This window comes from Emydura macquarii, unplaced genomic scaffold, assembly GCF_026122565.2.
Source record: "Emydura macquarii macquarii isolate MOO-44397 ecotype Brisbane River unplaced genomic scaffold, CSIRO-AGI_Emac_v2 contig_1876, whole genome shotgun sequence".
NCBI classification, from domain to species: domain Eukaryota; kingdom Metazoa; phylum Chordata; order Testudines; family Chelidae; genus Emydura; species Emydura macquarii.
This window is the reverse complement of record NW_027132013.1, coordinates 16,654,463-16,680,650: the sequence shown is the minus strand read 5'-3', so window position 1 is coordinate 16,680,650 and position 26,188 is coordinate 16,654,463. Positions and strand designations below refer to the sequence as shown.

General features: G+C 42.1%; 1 protein-coding gene and 1 long non-coding RNA gene across 5 annotated transcripts in view; one reads left to right on the top strand and one right to left on the bottom strand.

Moving 5' to 3' along the window:
* Positions 1–26,188, bottom strand: part of RAD51B (RAD51 paralog B) — a 574,968-nt gene that overhangs the window by 95,497 nt on the left and 453,283 nt on the right. The window lies entirely within an intron of this gene.
* LOC137159457 (uncharacterized) lies at positions 1,762–26,013 on the top strand. The gene is made up of 3 exons (XR_010921632.1): positions 1,762–1,802; positions 18,213–18,260; positions 25,910–26,013. It is a non-coding gene; the product is annotated as an uncharacterized lncRNA (long non-coding RNA).

The following is a 26,188-nucleotide window of genomic DNA, read 5'->3' as shown; positions in this document are numbered from 1 at the left end:
CAAAGTATAGGGTTTTGTACAGAGCTTCCTAAGTATTTTTTAAAAAACAAACTGAAAAACCCTACCAAACAAACCAACAAACCAAACCCAGAGAAGTTCCATCATATGGAACCATACTGACATTCACCTGGGTCATCTGCAGGATTGAGACCTTTAGAGATCCACAGCACAGATCACTACTGCCTGCACTAATGGAGTAAGTGATAAAAGTAGAAGAATGTTATTCTCTATATGGACCAGTCACTAGAGGGGAATGAGACATACTGTTTGCCAGATGGCAGAGGAATGTCGAACCCCAAAAATCCTGGGTCAGTTTGAGGTTCTGGAGGCCAGTGTGTGTTCTACTGGTTATACAGACCCTTCTACCCTGTCCCCTCAGCCTGTTCTTGTCTGCCTCTGCTGCTATCTGCACCTCAGCTACTGGCCATCCCCCTCCACTCCCACTGCTCCCAGCCTGTCTCTATCCCATTCTACTCCTCACTCTTTTGCATTCAATTCAGGCAGCTCCCTCCTTCTCCTCCAGCTGCCAGGGTGCCAGCAGGTGGAGTACTGAGAACACAGGAGACAGAGCCTCTTCGTTATCAGTTCTGGCACCCAGTGCCACAGCTTTCCCTAGAAGCTGGGAGAAACAATTGGAGGGAAAGTACTTCTCAGCCCTGAGATGGCACATGCTCAGTGATAAGAAAATCTTCTGAGTCTTATAATTTCATGAGGACAAGAAAATGCTCCTCTCTGGGAGGAGGGAGACCCACCTCCCCCAAGCCAAATTCCAAATCCCTGCTCCAAGCATGGAGGACTAGAAATTCTAAAGAAAATATCTCTAAGAATTTTATCTTCACTAGCAAAACAACATATTTTCCCTATACTCATTCTCAGAAATTGATGAACTATTTTTGCAGAAACTAAAAAAACAGATGCCCTCCCCCAAAAAAACCTGGAACAGACACATGGCATGGAAACCTGCAGCCTAAAGAGTTGAAATTTGGCAAGTTATAGCAGTGAAAACTGGGTCATATAATGGAGAGGTAGGAAACCTTAACAATAGGTGGTGCTGTGAGCTCTGCCTATAATAAACTACATTTCCATTTCTGGTATCAGTGATGATCAGCAGCAAACACAGAACTGCCCGGAAGAGTCTGTGGGAGCTATAGAGTACTTCTTAAAAGATTACTTTAGACTTATTTACATGCTAAATGTCCCCTGCAGCCTGGATAGTGCAGGCAGTTCTGTACATATTTCGCTGCTTGGCTCAATCATCAAGCTTCCTTTACAGGCATTGCCTGGTTTTTACAGACTTGCCATAAGTGCTGTTTTGTCTTTGTGGGTGTAAAGATAAAGATTCCTGTCTCCCTTGCCACACACCCCTCCTCTAAGGTCCCTCCTTTTGCAAAGGATCACTTAGCAAAGTGAAAACAAAGCAGAAGAAAACCAGGATTACTTGGGGAAATCTTTGTTTTACTATGTTTGAAAGTTAATGTAGTGCATGTGACAGGTGACACTCTGGCAGCCCTGGAGACAGAGCTCCTCTCTTTATCCACAGAACAGGTACACAACACAGCAGCACCAGCTTCCCCAAAAACATTGCTCTGCCAATGTGTGTCATCCAAGAGGAACCAGGACTACAGGTGAGAGGGGAAGTCAGTCTCCATGATCCATTCAGTCCCTGGCATTACTGCTCTGACTGACAACAAAGTGCTAACTGTGGCGGTGTGTATTTGTGCTGTTGCCTCTTGCCTACTAGGAGCTGGAGTGAGATCCCCTAATTCATTTCACCTTAGCTACTGGACAACCACCAGACAATTGTGAGTCTTGCGCAGCTCTGTAATTATACTTTGTTGTGATGATCTTATTCATCATGCAAATTTGGGGTCATTAGTTAGGAATCATCCTGTCTCTTGCAGTTCTAATGAGACTCGGAATTTGGCTCATGGAGTCATACATATTTGTTACATATTTCTAAAATGGGTTTCCTGGTTTTTATATAAGATTGTTTTCTTTTTCTTTTCTTTCCTTCATCACAACACAGGCAGTTGTGGTCTAATCCAATGCCTACTTAAATCAATGGAAAAACTTGCACTGCCTTCATGGGACATTGGATCATGCCTTAGTCTAATGGAGTCTAACTGAATGTAAAGCAGTCAAAGAGCTGGTGAAAGATTAACTAAAGGTGATATTACACACCAATTTAGTTTAATTGGTGCAACCCCAGTGTGGACACTTTTATTTTGGGACATGTTGAATCTCAACCAAAATGAGTGTGTCCACATGGAGGATTACAGCGGTTTAACTAAATTAGTTTACATTAAACGGGTGTAACTTCTCCATGTAGACAAGGCTTTTGTGATTCCAGGGAGCCAAATTCTGTATTAACGGACATGCTGTGTACCTCCATAGAAGTCAGCAAGTATGCAGGAGATGTAAACCTGAAAAGAATTTGCTCCTGTACAAGGGAATATAGAGTGAGTCTAAGTCAGCGTATCAGACCTTAAAGTACCAAACATCCACAAGAACTCTTATACTCCTAGGCAACCATTCCAGAGGCAAATCCACTGCATTGGCAGCAGTGCTGAAGTATTTCCTCCTTCGTCTCCACTGTACCTGTTCTTTTCATGCTTGTGAACTGGCAGTGTAAGGAAATTTACAAGAACATTGGTCTCCCAGCACTTCAAAGAGCAGGAGTCTTGTAAATTTCAATATCCTGCCTGCTGGAAAGAACCAAGCAGAGCTGGCTTGGGTGTGGGGGAGGAGAAAGGAAGTGCCTGCAATCTAGAATGTAACTGGTACATACAGTAGGTCTAATTCTTGTCCTATCAGCCTTGACGCAATGTGTCCCTTTCCTTCAGTTACTTTAGATAAACAGGAAAGGAAAAAAAATATCAGTGTTTGGCAAATGAAAAAGGACAAAACCAGTTAGGAAAGAAACCCTTATTGTCAAGTGTTCTAATGGGGATTTCAAACAATAGAGAATAAAATATACTGTATGGAAAATAGGGGTTTGAAGAATGAAACTGCCACTGCTACTACGACCAGCTCACATAAACACCACCAAAAAGTAGCTAGCAGTTTTCTTGAAAGTTATATTATAACAAGAATACTTTGCAATTCTAAAAGCACACTTTTCAGAGACTCTAACTGTTTTACAAACATTCATTAATTAAGCCTGTGAAGTTCATAAATATTATTATACCCATTTTGCTGAAGGGGAAAGTGACTCACAGAGGTTTGAAGCGGCCTGCCAATGTCTCTATGACATAGCTGAGATTAGAACTCAGATATCCTGCCTCCCAATGCCCGTCTCTAACCATATAATGTGTTGCCTTCCATTATTAAATATTCCTTAATTAAACTTGAAATGCCTGGACTATATCCAAAAAGCAGATGGAGCCTGGTAATACAAGGCTTATAGGAATGATTTGTTCCTGCCTCCACCAGCCAACCCAGCTTCCTGCTGATTTTCGGGTAAGGATGTGGGGGAGGAAGAGCTACTACTACTAAAAAGGCACATTCTGCATTTGGAGAAGATTGTAAAATATGCCCCTTATCAATTAACTTTGTTTTTTTGGCCCACAAGCTACAATTGAAAGTATAATTCAGCCATCACCTCAGAATGAGTTTGACTCTCCTGTTTTACAGAATTCTGTTTAGAGACACCTTGAAGACCGTGAGCTAAATTCGCCATTGGTGCCGGTGGGCACAGCTCCAAAGAAGTCAGTGTAACTCATTATGCAAGAAATAAATTTAGCCCAATTAATTTAATCTTTTATCAAGTATTTGAGTCGGATTTTATCATTTGGTGCAGAGACATAAATAGGCTGAACAGACTTCACAGGTCTGTTTTCCCACATTTTGTAGGTTGCATTTTGCCCTTTATTAGGTTTTTGCCTATTAATAAAAATGAGCAATTTTATAAACATTAACTAATTTACCTCCCTAATCCCTCTGAAGTAGGTATTATTTACAAAATGAGATAGAGGTTAAATGATTTGCTCAAGGCCACTCAATGAATTGGTAGCAAAGCCAAGATAAAAATTCAGGAGTTCCAGATCTCTAGTCATGTCATCTAGCCAATACATCATGCTGTACTCATTTAAAAACAACTTACTGTGAATTGGATCGCTCGTTGGTAATCTGTGCAAGGTGCCAAGGATTGACTGGACCATAGTAGTGAAACCCCCTTTCACCCTTAGAACTGGTCCTTCACAGGCAGGGTTGAGGCATACTATACTATTAAGGCAGAGTGAAAATAAGTTTCCCTACCACACTGCCTGTGCTGTGATTGTTCTAGGGTAAAGAGAGCACTTCAATTTCAGGGCTGTTAAACCAACACTTTGATTTTTCCTTACCCTTTACCATTCCCACAGACAGCTGGAATTCCACTGGGCTCCCTAGATTTCTTCACAAAGCAGTGGCCACTGTCTAAGGTTCTCTGCTTTTTGTCTCCTACTGACATCCTCTCCTTGCATGTCTGACCCTATACCTGTTTTCTTTTGTTAAATTCAATTGACAACCGTACCTTTGTGGCCCCTCCTCTCTTACTGAGGGGGTGCCTGATGCTGTTCCTGAAGAAGGAACCTCCCTCCCTAAACTGGAGGTCAACTAGGCCAGCACTTCCATTCATGAGCTACATATTCACTTTAAAAATGTTTGGAAACAACAATCTGTTCTTAGTAATATGAAAGAACGGAGAGGCTTAAAAGAAAATTCAAACCCTCTGACAGAAAATGTTTGCCTGACCATAAGATTGGGTACATTGATCTTGCTAATTCTGACATTGCACAATCAGTAGCTAACATACAAATAACGGACACTGTGGCTCGGAGTCATCCATTTGTTAATGAAACCGGTTTTGGAAAATAAGCATTGGCACATCATTAAAAAACCCACACTTTCTTGTAGTAGATTGAACATTTTTCTTCTCAGAATCTGACTCCTGAGAGAAACAGAACGGGCTGATACTCAACACCGAATAGCAGACAGTTGTCTGCCATTATAAATTGATTTTTGGTTGGGAGAGAATGGGGTGGAAAGTTGATTCTTTAGCTGTTTTTTATTATTCCATCATTTGAGACTGAAAATAAGGTTGTGTCTTAGTGTTCTTGCTCCCCATAAAAAAGAAAGAGAAACTGAATTTTGACCAATCTGAGAATTTCAATTTCTCCCCTCCTGAAAATAACATGACCCATGGCCCATTTTTCAAGCCAAATTTCAATCCTTTCCAGCCAGCTGTCAGGAAACCACAGAAGGTGCTCAAAAGAGCACAAGAAATGGCTGGTTCTAATCTCGAGGGGAAAAAAAAGAGAGGGAACAAGGCAGCTTCTTATGGCAGAATGTTATTTTTTCTTCAGTCCCTGCCTGCATATTTTCACAACATGTGTACTCTGTTACCCTGTCACTTCCCTTTTTTCCTTGGGTAAATATCTCTGCTTTGGCATAAAGAAGGCCCAGGGGTACTACTTGTAAGGGCTGCACTCGCCTGGATATGTTGTTTTTGAACTGAGCACACACACATCAGATACAATGGACACATTTCAAATTGGGATCTTAGCTATTATAGATGTTGCTTTTAGCTTAACCTCTCCAGCTGCTGGGGGACTCGTGGATGGGGTAATCCTTCACCAGATGTAGGGGGTTCATGGAGGGAAAACATGACAACCCACTCTGAGAATCCAGAGCACCAAATCCTTTTCCAGTGCAGGAGATCAAGGATGCAGAAGAGCATACCAACTCACTGCGAGTACTGGGCAGGGAAGAAATCCTCCTGGGTATGGAAAGCACCCTCCTTTTGTAAAATCAAACGCAAACTCTCCCCTAATCAGAGAAAAAATAGATGGATTTGAGCTGTGACTTTGCCACCAAGCCAGCTGATGGAGGACACACAAATAGAGAGAGTTATGAATTGATTACACATTGCTCAGCCCCAATCCATGGCAAAGAATACCCAGCTGCCTCTGACAAGACAAAACAAAACAAAGGTGTCTTATATTAAATAAATAAATTACATTCTGATTTACAAGTTCTTCATGGGGGGCAGTAAATACAAAAGGAATCTTTCCCCTTCTTCTCCCAATTCAACAAACACTACATCATGATTATCTATAGATCATATAGACAATCTCATCTCTCCATCTAGAGTAAGTATGGCCCTCCTACAGACAGATGCTTGTCTTAGATGATAAAAACCATGGAGTCCCTTCCTGACTGAGGCCTCTGAGTGATTCCATACTATGAATATTAAATAGTAATAATTTTTCCTCCAATCACATTTGCTTGGAAGAAAACAAAGCTAGCTCTTCTAGATACTAAGGGACAGATTGTGCCCCCTGCTGTAGCTGCTGTGTGCCAGTCTGTAGAGCCTGCTCAGCTGGCTGCCAAAGGATTCACCTGGTGCACTGGAAACCTCTGTTGGCACATGTCTGGTGTAGCTGGCTCTTTGCCTCTCCTTTCTGTCCCACCACCCGTGGTATAACACATAGAAAATGTGTCAGTGCATGTCTGGGGAAAAGGAGGTGGCCAGAATACTCTCTGGAGACTGTTGTAGCCAGGTACATGATAGCTCAAGTCTTGAGGATGCCAGAGGCCAAACTGATCACCCAGCTAGTCACAGGATTGGAGAGATTAAAGCTAACTTTGCCATCTCCCCTCTGAGTCTTGTTCTGGTGGAGCTTGATTGATACCAGAAAGATCTAGATCTAGAAGTTTTGGCATCTAACAATAGCATTGTACTAGAGATGGAAAATCCCTGAATGGTTTGGTTTTTCAAAAAATCTTTACCATCTCTTAACTTCTGAAAGACACAAATGTCTTTAATCAAAAATGACTTCTCTCTCACTCCTATCCCAGAACAGAATGCAGAAATCAAAAAGTTCCATGTTGGGAACCAATGAAGCTCTAAAAAGTTTTACAGTGTAGAACTCACGTAGTCTTAAAACAGCTCTACAGATCACAGCAAATATTTTGAAAAAATGCAGCATGCCAAATCTCCAAGCAGAGTTAAGAATATAAACATGTTACATTTCTGTAGCACTTTTCATATCCATATCATTTGCAAAATGTTTTATAAACTTTACTAACAGATGGAACAAACTAGATAGCTTAGGTGGGGAGAATTTTATCCATTAGTAAAATGCAGTCATTTCTGGAGTGAAACATAGCAGCTTTTTACAAGAAAGAAAACACAGGATCCAGTTAAAATTACAGGGGGGGAGATAGAGCTTTTAGGAACCTGGGGAAGCATAGACTCTAGGCATCAAATGGAATTTTATTAAAATTAAAAGAGGAAAATAAAGATAGCTTAGCTAAACAATAACTAAGGGGGAAGACAGTGGGGAGATGGCTGGAGTATAACCATTTACAAGTATTAATATTTGAAACTTTTAAACCTCAAAAGGTAGATTAAGTTAACTCCAGGGGATGGACGTAATCAGGATAACAGTATAAAACTGGCTAACAGAAAACTGTAGATTAATATCAATACAAATTTCTTATTGATGTCAATCAATAGAATGGACAAAGCACTCGAGAACATACTTCAGGAAACTATTTTGAGTTGGCTGGGGGGTCTGTCTTAGATGATCTAACGGGTTTTTTTCCATCTATAATATCTGTGGGTATGTCTGTATTGCAGTTAGCCTGGGTGATCAGCTCCTGGGTTAGTCTAGCCTGGTGTGAACAGCCATACAACAAAACCATGCTTGGGTTATATTGTCGTCACTGGTGTTGTAGCCACTTCTACTCCCACCCATCCCTGTGCATATCACTTGGGTTGTGTCTACACTGGAGCCAGAAGGTGCAATTTCCAGTGCAAGTAGACATACCCATGCTAGCTCTGATCGAGATAGCAAAATAGAAGCACAGCTGGGATGGTGCAAGCAATAAGACAGGCTAGCCACCCAAGTATGATTCTGTCCGAGACCCGAGGCATGTATTTGGGACAGCAGCCTGTCCCACTACTGTGGCTACACTTCTATTTTTAGTGTTCTAGTACAGTCAGAGCTGGCACCTTCTGGCAAACTAGTGTAGACATACTCTAGGACTTCTGGGGGCATATCCTATGGTTCTTTGTGCTGCAGTAAGCTTAGCCGCTCTATGATTCTTTCCAAGTGAACTGTGGGAGAACGTATCTATTTTTCTGGACATGTAGGGGGCATTGTGGGAAGGCATTGGAGAACTAATAGCACTTGAATAATTTATCATGTATCCTCACAGCAAAGAGTTGGGTTACCAGCATGAGTGAAAGCAGCACCCAGGCTCTAGCTCATATCCCAAGGCTTTGTCAGCTAGCCCAGTTTGAAAACACCAACAAACTTGGCTGTCAGAGGTTTTTGTGTGTGGTTGGAAGGGAGTTTAGAGCAACACATGGGTAAGAGCCCAGGCTAACCCTTTGACTGGTATGCATAATCCAAAAAAGGTCTGGCTGGGTTTAAAAAAAAAAAAAAAAAGGCAGCTTGTAACATGTGCTACTAGGCATGGCATGCTGCAGAAAACACAGCAAGACATGAACTAACTAGATAATGTTTTGCCCAGAGCCGATGTTTGAGATACTGAAATGAGATTATATGGGCCCAGTTTGCACTGCTGCTGCATGTCCTATGAATATATAGAGGATGGCTATTTGCCAGGGCTCACATATGGCACCTTTCATCAACACAGTTTCTCTCTTTTAAAATGAATGTATTTAGGCTTGAGCAATGCAGCCCTGTGATACACAAAGCACTAGAGTAGGCTAATGACCCCCCTGAAATTTCATTTTTCCCTTTTCCCAGCCAGCTGGGGTTGGGTCAGTTTTCCAGGCTTACTGATCCAATGATTGCTCCATATCCACTCCACCTTCCCAGAGGCAGTTTGACTACCATTTTCTAAGCTGTCTTCTTGTTCTTAACTTATGTACTCTTGTTTCAAGTGCTTCCCTAAAGGAATTTCCTTCATCCATCCTTTGTACATGCCCATACCACCTCAGCCCCCTCTTGGAGCTTCCCTCTGATACCTCAGATCTTGTCATCACTCCTGATGACATCATTCCACATATGGTCCAGCAACGTTACTCCTTTCACTGTCCTCAAACGTTTAATTTCAACAGCTTCTAGTCTTCTCAAGTACCTCTCTTTGGTTGCCTTTGTCTCTGTATGGAAAAGCTGGTCTTACCATGGTCTTACCTGAAATTTACCTCTGAATAAAGTTACTGGAGGGGATTCAAAATTTTAAGGCATAACAAATAAAATAATTCTCAAATAGGTCTCTTAGAATGCTCTTGACATGCCCATGTCTACAATCCATGGAAGCCTTCATTTTTTTCCAGCACTGTTTTCCCACCATTACTTTCCTCTTTTCCTTAAAAAAGTAGAAACCAAGAAGGAAAAAGCCCTGCATATGCAAGCACAGAAGGTCAAGACACACTCAATAAATGTCTTTCTTGTCAGTTCAGAGACAGACAAAACCACTTCGAAAAGCTATGAAAAAAATCCTCTCTTTGGGTCTCACAGCAAAGATCACCAAATGCTAGATCACTCATGCTACAAACTATAGCTTACTCTAACCTCATAGGACCAAGCAATACTGAAGGTGGCAGAGAAATGTGTTTTTGAATCAGTTTTGGAACTTGGGACCGGAGGCAAACATTTCTGATTGGTGTCCTGTGATGACATAGCTATGTCTACATTGCCTGGGAATACCAGGGAATAGCCTGGATATAAGTATTTCTCTTATTTTTACATGCTGTAAAAATCTGATTTCAGAATCAAGGCTCTCCAGGCAGCACGTTTCAAGGCCATCACTTGTACACACACGTCTTTTATCACTGCCGAAGATGTGCTAACATCCTCCAGAAACACTGTTTATCAGCATTTACAATCCTACCCAAAAAGAGTCCAAAATACCCACTAAAAATTAATTGCTCATTGTGCTTTATTCGGAGATTGTCCTGAGTTTAAACTGACTATGCATCTGAGGGTTACCTAAGAAATTCAGTTTGTCTGTGGCCACTTCATGCCCAAGAGTTTTTCCATCCATGTGTTTTGCTGATAACTGCATTTATAAAAAGCATCCTATGTAAGTGCATTTAAATTCTACAGTAATGCCATTTCATCCTTCCAGTACCTGGAACTGAGACAGTATCTCCTGCCTGAGTTTAGTTTCTCTACAGTCTACTATATTTAGAACAGCACTTGTGCACAAATATACAGAGAACTGACATCAGTCTCACAACCTTAAAAAAAGAGATTGCATTAAAAAACATGTTCTAACTTCAGCTGTATCCTTAAACCCCCAGAACTCGGTGAAACTAGTACAAACTAGTGTAAATTAAACATTGTTCTTACCACCAGACCCACCCTGCAAGTCTTTCCAATCAGGGAATCTAAAATTACCATATTTACAGCATCTGCAGCTGAGCCAAGTACAAAACAAGATGAATAGCTGTGACGCACAAGGCAGTGTGTAAAACTATGCAGCTGGGTCTGTGAACAATATAGGCACTCTGTACTAAAGCTCCTCTAAGGCCTTTCACAGACCAGAGCGACAACAAAAAAAGAGAGGGGGGAGAGGAAGGAGAGGAAAAATTCCAGTAAGATGACTGAAAACATAGCACAAATCCCAGGCTGCTCTGCTAATGGGCAATTGAAATGACTCACAAAAGGGCTAGTAGGGAATTCAATTAATTAGGGATGTGACTGCACTGAAGGGAGGAGGGAAAGAAAAGAATGCTGTGATACAAGAAACTCACTCCTCTCCATTCACTTAAGAAAAGGTCTATAAGAAAATCTCAGGGGAAGAAAAAGCAGAGTTCTCCGAGGCAGGGCCCCTGTTAGGGTACCATGTATAAAGGAAAAAGCCACAGTGAAATCCTCTTGCATCCAGGGGGAGGACAAAAGGACAGAATAGTGCATCTCCCTCTCTCTCTTAATCCTGGATTTCTAATTAATAACTTTCACAGTGAAAAGGAAGTAAAGGAATAAAATCTGTGAAATCAATCAACTCACGATCAGGACCTATACTTACTAGTACTTAATTATTGAAGAAGTTGGGAAGGAGGGAAGGAAAAGAGGAGGGATTCTTTTGGATATGTTTATATGACACTGCTAATGCTGTCTCCACAGTCCTGATGCACTCCCCTGTCCTCAAGAAATAATTGCAGGAGGTGACAGGTGAGGCTGGGAAGAAGAGGATGGGAATTGGAATGGAGAGAGCACGTGTTTGGCTGGAAGAAGGGAAAAGGTGATGAGGAAAGGAGAAGTGAAGGTTAATGGTAAGTAGGGGGGAAAATCAAGTGAGAGAAAGAGGGAATGGATGGAGAGGAGATAAGGGGAAAATACAAGGTGAACTGGGAAAAGTTGGAGGTGGATGTGGGTGAGGGAGATGGGAAAACAGTGGGAAAAAGAAAACAAGAGGTGTAGGGGGGAAGGATGCATAAAGAAGAAATTGAATGAAAGAATTAGAATGGAGTATCAGAATCAATTTGCAGCTAAAATCTGTTGTGACTGGTAAACTGAAACAGCAGTGTTGATTCAGCAACCATATACTGACAAATACAGGGGTCAACCAAAACTCAGAAGTCTAAATTTATGTTAATGCTAGTAGTTTAGAAAATATTTGAACACACACAACCTTCAAGCCCATAATTAGGTAATACTTCGTGGTGGAGTAATGGGGGAAAGAGGACTGGACTGAACTATTGGTAGTTGAATAGAGCTGGTTGGAAATTTTCTGACAAAACTGAATTTCAGCAGAAAATGCTGATTTGTTGGGCTAAGATATTTTGTCAAAGCCACTGGAGATTTGACACATCTTTTCCTGAAACACAGGCAGCCTGGCAGCCATAGAAACCCTGGCTGGAGACAGGCCCTTGGGGGCACTTAGCTGCCCTGCTCTCCAGCAGAAACTAAGCCGTCCCCTGGAGCCCTGACTGGATCTGGGGCTCTCGGAATTGGCTAGGCTCCTTGTTCCATTTGATTGGCTGTTCAATAGCCAATAAGAAATGTTGATCGTTACTGGCCACCTTAGTATATTGATGATCATACCACACAGGTAGCACCAATTGGGCCCCTTACTTGCAATGTCAACACACAGGCTAAAGACTGGTGGCCTGTGGAGGCTTAATGTGCTTGTCTCCCTAAGGATCAGGGTAGAAGGTAGAGAAATGTGGGAGAAGTTTGCAATATGCTGCTGTTCTGGTGATTTCAGTCCCCAGGGCTGTCAATCCCACACCTTTCACCAGCAGGAAATCATACAAATCAAGCCATAGTCCTCAACCAATGAACTGAACTTTAATGTTGTTATCTCCACTGCTAAATGCTGCTGGAGGTGCCATCTTTTAGCAGAGATGTAACAGTGAGATCCAGACACTTGGGATCACTAAAGACCTCATGAAATATTTGAAAAGGTTAAGTTAACTTTGGTGTTCTGGCCAAATTTAAATTTATTCCAGTTTCTAACTGGTCAGGCAGAAATACCCCAGGCCAGGACCATGAGTTACAGTGCCTATTCAATAGCAATGGCAGCTTGTACTACAATAAACATAATATAACAATTACAGTATAGCAATTTAAAAGCCACAGTCAGCAAAGAGTCAGCAAAGCCCCATAACAAAGTCATGCTAGGTGGCCAGAGCCCCAGTACAAACAGTAGCCTGTTCTGTGTCAAAACCCTGTTCTTTACATGCCCTTCCCCCACAAATGTCTGGTGTGAAACAGGCCCAGAAGGTCAATTTCAAATCTGAACTGCACCAAAGTTTAACAGGGCTCTGTATAATTTTGTCCTTTTTATTGTGTTGATCCAATTACTCCAACAAAAATTACAGGCAAGGCCAACATGTACCTTGAGGCTATCTGGATTCATTTACTTAGGGGCTTCCCCCCTGTCCCATAGATGAAAAGTGCTAAATGGAAAAAAGCTCACTCCTCTCCAAAATTAAAATAAATTCCTTTTATCTTTGTAATTAAGTCCCATCCCATATTCAGCCAGCTGAGGGTGGCAAAGAATGACTTTTCTGTATTCCACAATGTCTTTTTCTCTCCATGGTCCTATTCAAAGTCTCTTGTATGTATTTAATCACCCATAGCCAAGCTCGGCTAATGAAATGGAGGGCCTTGCCCTGCCCTGCCCTGGCCTGACCCTGCTGCTATTTCTATTTTGGCTCAGCATGTCATTTGCTTGCTAGTTGCAACAAAACAAGCAGGTTTTTCTTTCCTCACTGGGATTTAAAGGTCCTATTACTGGCAGGCGGTTAGGCTAGGGCCGCTGCTGAAAATGGAATGAATGCCTACAAACACTACTGTGCAAAACTACTGCAAGCACCGAAGAGAACACAGCAATGAAGGCCTAATGGCCTTGCCTTTGCTTTACAGCCTAGCAGAGGCCATTGGTCACTACTGCCCTACTGAGGATCTCTTCTGTCTAGAAGATCAGCTTTTAAAAAAGACTAGTCAAACTGGTTACAGGGCTCTTTAATGAGGCCTTGGTATTCATGGCCTGGTCACGAGCACTTGCCACATCTGAACATGTAGTTTCTCTTTTTTCCCAGCAGCCCTTGCCTTTTGCCAAGGCAGCTATTTAAAAATATGTCTTGACTTTCTTAGTTCCCTCAAAGAAGCGTGATCCTATTCATGGACAGTTAGAAGACATGGATGCTGTGATAGCCTTTCACCACATGATGTTGCTTGTGGGAATGATTGACATGCCAATCAGAAGGCAGAAATCTGCTTCTAGTGAGTGATGGCACATGCCTAGATGCTGATTAACGTGGTCTTCATTGACTAACATTTTTTAAAGTGGCCACTGATTTTGTCTGCCCCAATTTTTGCATGCCTAACTTGAGATAACTTGGGTCCAGTATTCAGAAGTGCTGAATACCCATAAAATCTATTTTAAGTAAATAGGACAGGGACCATCTTTTCATTCTGTTTTTGTACAATGCCTAACACAATGGGGCACTGGTCCATGACTGGGCTCCTACATACTACCACAACACAAATAATAAATGAAAAAATCTGCAGATGCTCAGCTCCTCAGAAAATCAGGCTCAAGCATCTGACTCAACACAGTTACTCCAGTTTTATACTCATGTAACTCCACTGAAATCAGTGCAGTCATAGCAGAGTAAAACTGGAGTAATATAATGATAAGGTCCAAGATGCCTTAAGTCAGGTACCCAAAAATCAAGGCACTCAAAAACAGAGTCCACTTCTGAACATTTCTTTCTTAACTTCCCCCATCCCATGTGGCACTGGCAAGCCTCAAAAGCAGTCTTGTGAAAGGAGACACTGGACATTAGAAATGTGGCTTAAGTCCCTAAAACAGGGCTCTCATTAGCCTTTCTGCATGTACTGGAACTGACTTCAAAGGAGTTAGATCAGCATTTATGAGTCTGGTTCTTTGTCAGCTTAACTAAAACAAACAGGTTCAAGCTGCAACATTCTGTCAAGTGGAAGCAGTGGGAGGTTTAGACATCATTTGGGGGAAGTAACATTAAAAGCATGTTTGCAATTGCCAGAATTCACACAATATTGTCCTGTCATCTTTTGTTTAATCTTGTTTATGGGATTTTTTTTTTTTTTTTTAAGTCTTCTCTTGGTAAAAGTCTAAAAATAATCTTGTCCCCCTCTTAGTAAAGGGGATAAACACTGGACCATTTTCTGGCCTGTGCTGTTGCTTCTTGCCATCACTCTGGCAATACAAAGGGCAGGAAGCTAAGGGGGATTTTCCGCTGGCATTGCCAGCTCTGTGCTACTCTTCCGATCCCTTGAGGTGTAGGGGGTCTGCTGGGACATGGTCACCACAGCTTGTGGCGCTCTACTGATCCAACCCTGATTTAATGGTCCCTTGCAAGCTGTTACAAGGCAGCACAATGTAGAGCAGTCCCAAAGTCAGTTTAGCCCCTGGGGATCAGGAGAAGACAAAAGTGATGTAAAGCAGCTTTTGCCCCACCTTCTCCCCAGCTTCAATGCAACTGAGGATCCAGACCATTGAAGTCCTGCTGTCCCCCGGTTTTTGTAAAATGGAGCCAAATATGCATTACATAGCTGTAAAGCAAACACACACGTAAAACTTTCATGCCCTTTCCTGTTCCCTGGTGTCAGTGACAGGGATGTGGGTGGTCATACCCAGAGGTTAGAGCAGGAGTCATTCCTAGTGGTGAGAGCAGGAGTCAGTAGTCAGGAACTCCTGTTCAGGGTCAGAGCTGAAGTCATATGCCAAGGCACCAGAACCAAAGGTCAGAAGTCAAGAATTGAACTCAAGGGTAAGGATCAGGTTATCTGGAGTGAGGTAAGGCAGGAGCAGGGCTGGAACAAGGCAGACACACGGCTGGGAACAAGCAAGCTAGTGCAGCCATGCTTTGAGCAGCCACTGAACTACTGCTGCTGTTGGGCTTAAGAGCTGGTCTGCTGACTCTTCCCACCTATGAGGAGCCTGCTACTGACCAGCAGCACTTGTTAGGGTCCTTAGAGACTGGTTCTGCTGCAGGTCCTGTTTCCAGACTGGCTCTGCAGCAGGACCTGACTCCTGACACCTGGTATGTATGGATTACTGCAGGCATTTTTGTCTCCTTGACTTTTACACTGAATATCAAGATTATCTGGTCCTGAGTTCTCTCTCTTTGCTAGAGGTCTTGGCCAATGCTTGGAAGATTACAGAGTGCTATCACAGGTAGTTGAAACCTGAGCCGCAGCTCTCCCTGCTCCCGACACTGAGCAGGGAAGGGATCACAGAATCATAGAAATGTAGGGCTTGAAGGGACCTCCGGAGGTCATCTAGTCCAGGCTCCTGCACTAAGGCAGGACCAAGTAAACTGAGACCATCTGTGACAGATGTTTGTCCAACCTGTTCTTAAAAACCTCTAACGGTGGGGATTCCACATCCTCCTTTGGAAGCCTATTCCAGAGCTTAACTATCCATATATTTAGAAAGTTTTTATTAATATCTAACCTAAATCTCCCATTACTAAATCTTCCCAAAGTAAAACCATTACTTCTTGCCCTGCTTTCTGTGGACATGGAGAACAACTGATTATCATTTCCTTTTAACAGTCTTTAACATATTTGAAGACTGTTATCAAGACCCTCCCCAGACTTCTTTTCTCAAGATTAAACATGCCTAGTTTTTTAAAACTTTCCTCATAGATAAGGTTTTCTAAACCTTTTATCATTTTTGTTGCTTTCCTCTGGACTCTCTCCAATTTATTCATATCTTTCCTAAAGTGTGGCTCCCAGAATTGGACATAGTATTCCAGCTGAGGCCTCAGTTACGTCCTGTGTCTCACATACAACACTCCTGTTAATACACCTCAGAATAATATTAGTCTTTTTCGCAATTGCATCACATTGTTGACTCATTCAACTTGTGATCCACTATAACCTCCAGATCCTATTCAGCAGTTCTACTACCTAGCCAGTTATTCCCCATTTTGTACTTGTGGATTTGATTTTTCCTGCCTAAGTGTAGTATTTTGTACTTACCTTGATTGAATTTCATCTTGTGGGTTTCAGCCCAATTCCTTATTTGTCAACGTAATTTTGAATTCTATCCTGTCCTCCAAAGTGCTTGCAACCCCTCCCAGCTTGGTGTCATCTGCAAATTTTATAAGAATACTCTCCACCCCGTTATCCAAGTCATTAATAAAAATATTGAATAGTACTGGACCCCCCACTGACCTCTGCAGGACCCCACTAGATACATCATCCCAGTTGGACAGTAAATCATTCATTACTACTCTGAGTATGGTCTTTCTATCAGTTGTATGCCTACAGTAATTTCATCTAGACCACATTTCCCTAGTTTGCTTATGAGAGTATCATATGGGATTGTGTCAAAAATATTACTAAAATCAAGATATATCACATCTAATGCTTCCCCTGCATCCACTATGCCAATAGCCCTTTCAAAGAAGGAAATTAGGTTGCTTTGGCATGATTTGTTCTTGACAAATCCATGCTGGCTATTCCTTATAACCTCACCATCCTCTAGATGCCTTTCCAGGTATTGAAGTTAGATTGACTGGTCTATAATTCCCTAGGTCTTCTTTGGTTCCCTTTCTAAAGGTAGGCACTATGTTTTCCCTTTTCCATTCTCTGGGACCTCATCTGTCTTCCATGAGTTCTCAAAGATAATTGCTAACAGTTCCGAGATTGCTTCAGGTATTTCTTTAAGTACCCTAGGATGAATTTCATCAGGTCCTGCTGACTAGAATGCATCTAATTTATCTAAATAGTCTTTAACCTGTTCTTTTCCTATCTTGGCTTGCATTCCTCCTCCCCCCCCCCCTTGTTTAATATTAATTCTGTTGAGTATCTGATCACCATTAACTTTTTAAAGAAGACTAAATAAAAGAGGCATCAAACACCTCAGCCTTCTTGATGTGATCAGTTATTAGCTCTCCTTCCCCGTTAAGTAGGGGATCTACACTTTTCTTGGTCTTTTTCTTGCTCCTAATGTTTTTAAAGAACCTCTTTTTCTTGCCTTTTATGTCCATTGCTAGGTGTAACTCATTTTGTTCCTTAGCCCTTCTGATTTTGTCCCTACATGTACTGTTCTTTTGTACTCCTCCTTAGCAATTTGTCCATGTTTCCACTTTTTGTAGGATTCCTTTTTGATTTTCAGGTCATTCAAGAGCTCCTGATGGAGCCATACTGGCTTTTTATTATCATTTCTTTCCTTCGCATCAAGATAATTGGCAGTTGTGAATTTAATATTAGCTCCTTGAGAAACTGCCAGCTCTCCTGAACTCTTTGATCCCTTAGATTTTCTTCCCATGGGGTCTTATTTACCAGTTCTCTGAGTTTGTTAAAGTCTGCTGTTTTGAAGTCCATTGTCTTTATTCTGCTGCTCTCAATCTTTCTTTCCTTAGAATAACAAAATCTATCATTTCATGATCAGTTTCACTCAAATTGCCTTCCAAATTCAGATTCGGAACCAATTCCTCCCTTGTGGTCAGAATCGAGTCTAAAATGGCTAACCTCCTGGTCATGTCCTCTGCTTTCTGAAACAAACATTCGTCCCTAATACATTCCAAGAACTTATTGGAAATTTTGTGTTTTGCCATATTACTTTTCCAACAAATGTCTGGGTAGTTAAAGTCCCCCATTACTACCAGATCTTGTGTTTTGGCTATTTCTGTTATTTGTTCTAAAAATGCCTCACTCCCCCTTCTCTTCCTGATTTGGTGGTCTATAGTAGATACCTACCATGATGTCTTTCCTATTTTTTCTCCTTTTATCTTTATCCAGAGACTTTCAACTGGTCGGTCTCTCACCTCCTTCTGGACCTTGGAACAAGTGAGTATATTTTTGATGTATAATGCAGCGCCTCCTCCCTTTTTACCCTGCCTGTCCTTCGTGAACAAGCTATTTCCCTCTATACCTGTGTTTCAGTCATGAGATTTATCCCCTCAAGTCTCTGTGATGCCAATCAAGTCATTGGCTGTTGAATGTTAAGCCTATCTACACAGCCAAAAAGACAAAATTTAACAACAGTTAAATCTGATTGTGGCTGATCTGTTTAAAAGATGATTTGGCCAGCCTGTGGGGACAGGATCAAACTGCTAAAGAAATTAAAAATATGCTTTAGCACAGTTTAGTAGATTAGGCTAACACATGTTTTGAGAATTAAAAAAAAAAAACAAAACATTTTATAAACAAATAAATTTGGTCACTATCTTTACAGGCCAGAAAAAAATGTTACAATCAGTTTGGCCAAAACCAAGTTTAGCTAGTTGTTTTAGCAGTGTGGATAAAATCTTAAAATGCCTCCATTTTCATCTCTTCTTAGTAAAGATCTCTCCCTAACTCCATGACTCCCATTTTTACTCCTTGAGTTTCTCAAATAGTTTCTCTCTTCTCCATTGTCTCTTCACTTTGGATATTTTCTTTTGAGCTATTTCCATGGTGTATTTTCCTATATATTTATTTTCCTTCTTTGTCACATTCTTTTTCCTCTAACCTCATCCTTTCCTTGCTTTCCATCTACCCCATCCCACTGGAACATATTAAGAGCCCCTATCTCTGTCATTCCTACCTTCAATTACCCTGTTCCTTCAACTTCCCTTTCTTCTCCTTCATACCCCAGATTTAACTCCCTCTTTTCTTTTCCACTCCCTTCTTGCCCCCAATGCCCTCACTCTGATTTATCCAACCTGAGTAATTACATTCAGCATGCCTAACATTCCCCTTGCAGTTTCAACTGGAAACATTATTCCCTCCTTCCCCAACCTACAAATCATTGTCTATTGTTGTTGCCAGTATGGAAAGGCTACTGCATTTCAAGGGTGCATGAGTGACCCCATCTATTTAGTTAGTAAGTTGCTTTGGGATCTCCTGAAAAACATTACAGGCCAGATCCGCAGCTGATGTAAACTGACATTACTGCATTCACTTCAGGGAAGCTACATCAATTCGCATAAACTGAAGATCTGGTACTATATAAATATAATGCATTACAATGATTGGAAAACAGGAGTTAGCAAAGTGACCTAATAGAATTGTTCAAAAAAATTAATAAGATAAAGTCTTGATGATGTTTTCTCTGAATATTGGTGATGTCCTCAAAAACTAGAGGATATAATCTAACCATGTGGAAACAAGGACTAAACAAGGAATTTGAGCAGTACTATGTCACAAAAAAGAAAAAGAAAAAAAGGAAGATAGGCATAAACGACAATTTAAACAGGTTAATATGTTGGATTTTTTCCTGTATCTAAACATTTCTTACATTCTCAACTCTGCATAGTGGATCTGAAGAGAAAGCTTTCATCTGCCTAGTATTCACAGCAAGATTGCTGGCATTATTTGCTCTTTTGTAAAATTGCTGATGCTGTGAAATTTGACTTGTAGAAAATCCCTTCATCATTTCAGGTGAATTGATGGATTAAATGAGTACAATTTTGTGGATTGTAAAAGAAGGTCTATGACAACTGACTCTATCTAGGAAGAAAACACATAGTTAACACACTGTATGGTTTTGTGTATATTCTCAGGCTACCCAGCATAGAAAGTTATGTAAGACTTTATTCTATTTATTTTCTTTTGAAGTGTAATCCCTAATAATAATTTGATCTCTTTATGTATCAATATTATTCAGAAATTCTACACATAGTAGATTTCAGGACTGAGAAGCTCCTTATAGCTGATTCTATGTAAACGTATGTATCAAGAAAGCAATTTCAGTACTGCCTCTGGGATATCTGTGTCAATCATAGGTCAGTTATAGAGGCAATGGAGTGGTAGAGAAGTAATTGCTGGATTCAGGTCCACAAAGACAAAGGAACAATAGGTACACCTTGTTTAGGGCAATGGATTATTTTATTTTATAGACCCAGGGAAATATCCATGCCTAGCTTTAACATCCTGACAGTTGGGTCACACCATTGAAACTGATCTGGAAATATCAGGATGGATGACAATACTATATGTCTCTATCTATATGCCTTAAACTTGAACAAAAGAAGGATTATTCTTTGAGGTGAGAGGAGAAAACAAGGTTACTTACCAGTAACTGTTGTTCTTCGAGATGTGTTGCTCATATCCATTCCAATATAGGTGTGTGCGCGCCCCGTGCACAGATTCCCGGAACTTTTTTCCCTAGCAAGCCCCGCAGGGCCAGCTCAGGCGCCCCCTGGAGTGCCGCGCTCATGTCACGGTATAAAGGGCGCTGCTGGCCCCGCAGGCCCCCAGTCCCTTCTTTCTGCCGACTCCGACAGCGGGGACGGGGGGTGGGTTTGGAATGGATATGAGCAACACATCTCGAAGAACAACAGTTACTGGTAAGTAACCTTGTTTTCTATCTTCGAGTGATTGCTCATATGCATTCCAATATAGGTGATTAATTAGCCATACCCTGGAGGTGGGTAGGAGTTATCGGTGACCTGCTCTTGACAGCACGGCTCTGCCGAACCCCGCATCTTCCCTTGCCTGCTCCACGATGGCGTAGTGCGACGTGAACGTATGGACCGACGACCAGGTCGCTGCCCTGCAGATGTCCTGCAGGGGCACCCATTCCAGGAAAGCCGCGGAGGAGGCCTGGGCTCTAGTTGAGTGTGCCCTCACCTCACCTGGAAGGGGCACCCCTGCCTGTTCATAACATGCTTTGATGCAGGCGGTAATCCAGTTGGAGATTCGCTGGGTGGAGACAGGTGAGCCTTTCATCCTGTCCGCTACAGCCACGAAGAGCTGTGTCGACTTCCGGAAAGGCTTGGTCCGCTCAATATAGTAGGCCAAGGCTCGCCTGACATCCAGCGAATGTCCTCTCTTTTCCTCCTCCGAACCGTGGGGTTTTGGAAAGAACACAGGAAGGAAAATATCTTGATTATAATGGAACTGGGACACCACCTTAGGCATAAATGCTGGGTGGGGCCTGAGCCGGACCTTATCCTTATAAAAAACAGTGTAGGGGGGCTCCGAGGTCAGTGCCCTTAGTTCGGAGACCCTCCTAGCCGAGGTAATGGCCACCAGGAAGGCTACCTTCCAAGACAGAAGGAGAAGGGAGCATGTGGCCATGGGCTCGAAGGGGTGTCTCATCAACATGTTAAGGACCAAGTTGAGGTCCCATGGCGGCACCGGGTCCCGGACCTGAGGGAAGGTCCTCTCTACCCCCTTAAGGAACCTAACTGACATGGGGTGAGAGAATAGGGACCGCACATCCATCGGCTGGTGGAAAGCCGAAACGGCTGCCAGGTGTACCTTGAGGGAAGCCAGGGCCAAGCCCTGCAGCTTAAGGTGTAGTAGGTATTCTAAGATAGCCTGTATGGTGAGAGACTCGGCTGTAAACCCTTAGATTCTGCCCACCCCGAAAACCTCCTCCACTTAGCCCTGTATGTAACCTGCGTGGATGGTTTTCTGCTACCCAGGAGAACCTGCTGGACCTGTAGGGAACAGTCAATCAACAAGCTAGGGTACGAGTGCTACTTGCAGACAGTAAGAGGCAGTAGTTCCAGCAACCGTCACAGGCAGAAAGAAGGAACTGGGGGCCCGCGGGGCCAGCAGCGCCCTTTATACCGCAACATGAGTGCGGCACTCCAGGGGGCGCCTGAGCTGGCCCTGCGGGACTTGCTAGGGAAAAAAGTTCCGGGAATCTGTGCACAGGGTGCGCACACACCTATATTGGAATGCATATGAGCAATCACTCGAAGATAGAACAGAATTTTTGTGATCTCTTCAGTCCTTGGTTTTTCTGGTAAGTAGGGATCCAATTAAAGCCTCTTCTGATGGTAGTTTTTTTGATGTGAGATTAGAAATAAGATTGTTCTACTACAGACTGGGATGAGACCAAGTCACTTAACACTGGCCATTGAACAATGACTTTTGATCCCAACTGATGTGGCCTGGACTCAGACCTTAGGTGATCTGTAACCAATTACCAAATCCTCAAACCAGCCAGTCCCTGAAAGCCTCAAATATTTTCATTATTTTTATAGCCAGAACCAACCTCCTCTATTGAAAAAAACAAATAGTAAAAAAAAAAAAAAAAAAAACCCTAACGAATACACAGATGACATAAAAAATCCTGCACTGGGGGCATGTTGGGAGAGATTTCATATGGTATTTAGGAAAGGATGTCAATGGACTCTATGCTAACTTCAAATACATTCCAACTCTCTTATCTAATCAAATGAGCCTTTTAACAGCTGATATATCAGGACAATTCTTTGAACCACTTCTGTGGAGGAGAAGACACTTGTTAATGCTAAATAATGGTTCTCTTGGCAAAGATGAACTTGCTCAGCAGCAAAGATTGTTACCAATCAATGACCTCGAAAAGTTCCCTTCTGTTTCTTTTTCCAGACCACTACATAAAATGTTACAGTATATAAAATATCTTGATCTACTCTGCTGCCATTTGTTTTCCTCTGCACCATTATTTCTGGAGCCTTAGGAGGTGCTTCAGTAATTATTTTGTGCCTAAAAAAGAAATGCTCCTGCTTTCATATGACAACATAAACAATTACTGCTTTGCAGTTCCGGAGCACTCTCACTCGCACATACTGAAAAGCTAGCACTTTCCTCCAATCACACAGTTTTTTAAAATCATAATTACATTAGTAATAGAAAATATACAGCATTGGCTAAAGTCAGGTATAAATGGTCCATGAAGTTCATGCACCCAGCTCTGCATCAGCACATCAGTTCCAAAGTGCGTCAGCTTCCTTTTGATATTTTGGTACTAGACTCCCATAAAGTTCTAGTCAATCCTGACCTGCAAATTCCTGCTATTCCAATTCTGAACCCTCACGTCCCAGGTCTATCAATGCACGTTGGCGTACTGAATCGTAAAATAGTGGTGTGAAAGGTAATAATTGCATTAAACAATGGTTCCTGAGTACAAATTGCAACAATCAAATGAAAGGATGGTGGTAAACAGCTCAATGGCTATAGAATAACAAATGTCTGTATTAGTATGGGCATCTCTGAAGTCTCACCCCAGCACTTTGCAATGTAACAAATGGAGACAAAATTTCAATTCCCAGGGTTTGACAGATACATGGTAGGGATTAAAAAGTATTATTAGACAAATTTAAAGAAATAGCAGCATTTACTCATCTCAGAGATTCCCTTACCACATGAGGACAGTATGGGTCAACCATTGCTGTGTGGTTTGCTCCAAAAGCAGAGAAGTATTTTTAAATAACTCATAGCTGATAAGAATTCTATTGGCATGTATCTTCTTAGACATGCTATTTTTACAAAGTCAGGCTGGCAGCCCAAGGCTGTATAATCCTATGATAGTCTAGTCACTTTTGCTTTCTTTTCTTGTCACTTTCACATTTTGGTCTCATGAAACACCACAAGGGTATTGTGGTTGAGTTTCCAATACTTCAGAAAAAGTTTTAAATCCTTAAAAAGCTGTTTTAATTGACATTTTTAAAAGTCCATACAAATATTTATATTAATATTAGTTCTTTAAAAAAACCTCTTTGGCCTAAATAAATTAATCATATCTCTTTAATCATCCAAAAGAGGGGAAAGTGTGCATGCCTCACAGTCATTCTAGGTCATGCACAAGTATGCAAGCTTCTTAGTGCATAGTGTCAGCAGCCTGATTAAAGACAGCACAGGGCAGTTTTAACAAACTCCCAGTGAAGTACCATTTGCTTTCCCTCCACTGCAAATTACCCAAGATAGAGGAGTACGGTAGACGGGAGGCAATTTCTGCAATCACATTCCCTTTTGCTTAAATTGGGCCCTTAGTGTTTATCACAGTTAAAAAATTCAGCTTCTTCAAAGACACTTTACCTGAGAGCAGTTCAAGAGAAACACCCCGCAGCGGGGGATGCCATGTAATCTAACTCCTGACTTGTAAACCAAATTTAATTATGTAGGTGGAATTGCAAACACTTGAGGGCCCCCCAACCCTACTTCTTTTTTCTCCTGATACCATATTAATGTCTTTTGAGAAAACAGCTGCCTTTCCATATGATGGCTAGGGCCAAAATAAGCTGCCCCTCCAGATGTGAACACCCAGAGACAAACACATTGCCTCTTTCCTCCTTACCCCCCACCCTTGTAACATGAGGCGTGTTAAAGGGAAATGGGGCACTGTGCTGCATGCTGCACTTGAAAAGCTTGTCCTCACAGTCTGGCACAGAGGGGACTACTGTTCTTTTTTTAAAATCCCTTGCTCTTAGCAACATTTGTTTTTCTAACTGGTTCCCAGAAACCTCTTGGGGACTTCAAACTCAGAAAAAGTAATTACTGCATTACCTTGGCCTCAGCCACAATGTCAACCTTGTTAGGCTTGGTCTGTGGAGACAGCCAGATTCAAACATCTGCTGCTGCAGCATTTATTTGATAAGTCTCATAGTTCGCTAACATAAACCTGATCCTCCTGACCTGAAGGAGGATGAAAAGAATGGGGGGAGGGGGGAAAGAGAGGTTAAGCAGTCACATGATCACCTGACCCACTGGCCCAGCAGTGTAAACTCCTCTTTCCCCATAAGCTTCCATTTCTTCTCTTTCTTGTTTCCCGGCAAGAGCTTCAGGGAGTTGGTTTTCCCCCTGCAGTTATGCAAGCAGATGTGGAAGGGGCTAGGATTCCCATGCTTTATGACAGATTAACTGACAAGCAAAGGATCAATACAGGAATTGTTCTAGCTCTGACTGCATATGGGGCCTTCCAAAGCAGACAGAATGGCTACACACACACTTGTTGGCATGGTGGCATGTATTGAAAGGCTAGCTTACTAACAAAGTCCATTAGTTAACAGCAAAGGGGGGAGGCAGGGGCAGGGAATCACTAAAAGCAACAGATTATAAAGGTTGGGGGAGTGGAAATCTACATTTGATTTTTATTTCACAAAGGGTATCATTTTCTTGTACAGTTAAGAAAGAGGAAATGAAATAAAGGTCAGTCACATACACACACACACACACTTTCACTTTCACACATTTACACACCCACACATGAACCTGTTCCCCAACTAGTTGGAGGTGGTTCAAACAGCAATGCAGGGTACCCTATAATGTGCATCGTGCCTAGCTGCCAAACAATATTGGGAAAAAACAGGAGATTTAGGGCAAAAAGGAAGGAAAATACTCCTAGTGATGTTACTTTGTGTCAAGTAGACGACCTGTACCTACTGATAGTGAGGGGACACAATTTAAAGGTTCAGCTGCCCCAAGAACAGCTTGAGTCACGGCCCCATCCCCAGGCAGGGCCTCCCCCTTACTCTCAATTTCTCCTCCTGGAAAGCAGTGGCCCCTCCCTGCTGCTCCCAGCAGTTGCTCCTATCTCTCCTCCTGGGGCGCAGCTCATGGGCTCTGGCAGCTGTCTTGCAGGGAGAGGGCCCGGCCGCACCATGTGACTGAGTGGGGCTGGCAAACCCTGGCAGAAATCTGGGGGGGGTGGGGACATGTGACCCCCCCACATGTCACCTCTGATGTCAAGCATGTTACTCTCCTGGCTGAAACTAACCTGGTCTTTTCTCTATACTTAGGAGATTAGAAGTGCATTACTCGGAAGTCTGGGAAAGTACATGCCGGAGTATTTTGATGTACCTGATTGTTGGCACATGTATCCCTGTGTGGCTGCTGTGTATGGTATGTTTCTGGTACTTAGTATGTCAGGGATATGGCTGTGTGACTAGCTAACCAGGAATAGCTAACTAGGAATAGTGAATGTGTTTGGATAACATCACAGCCACCTCAAACTTTTGTTTAAACTTGTCCAAAAACCTGAACTCTGAACCTTTGTGTTTGTATGAAAATGTTCAAAT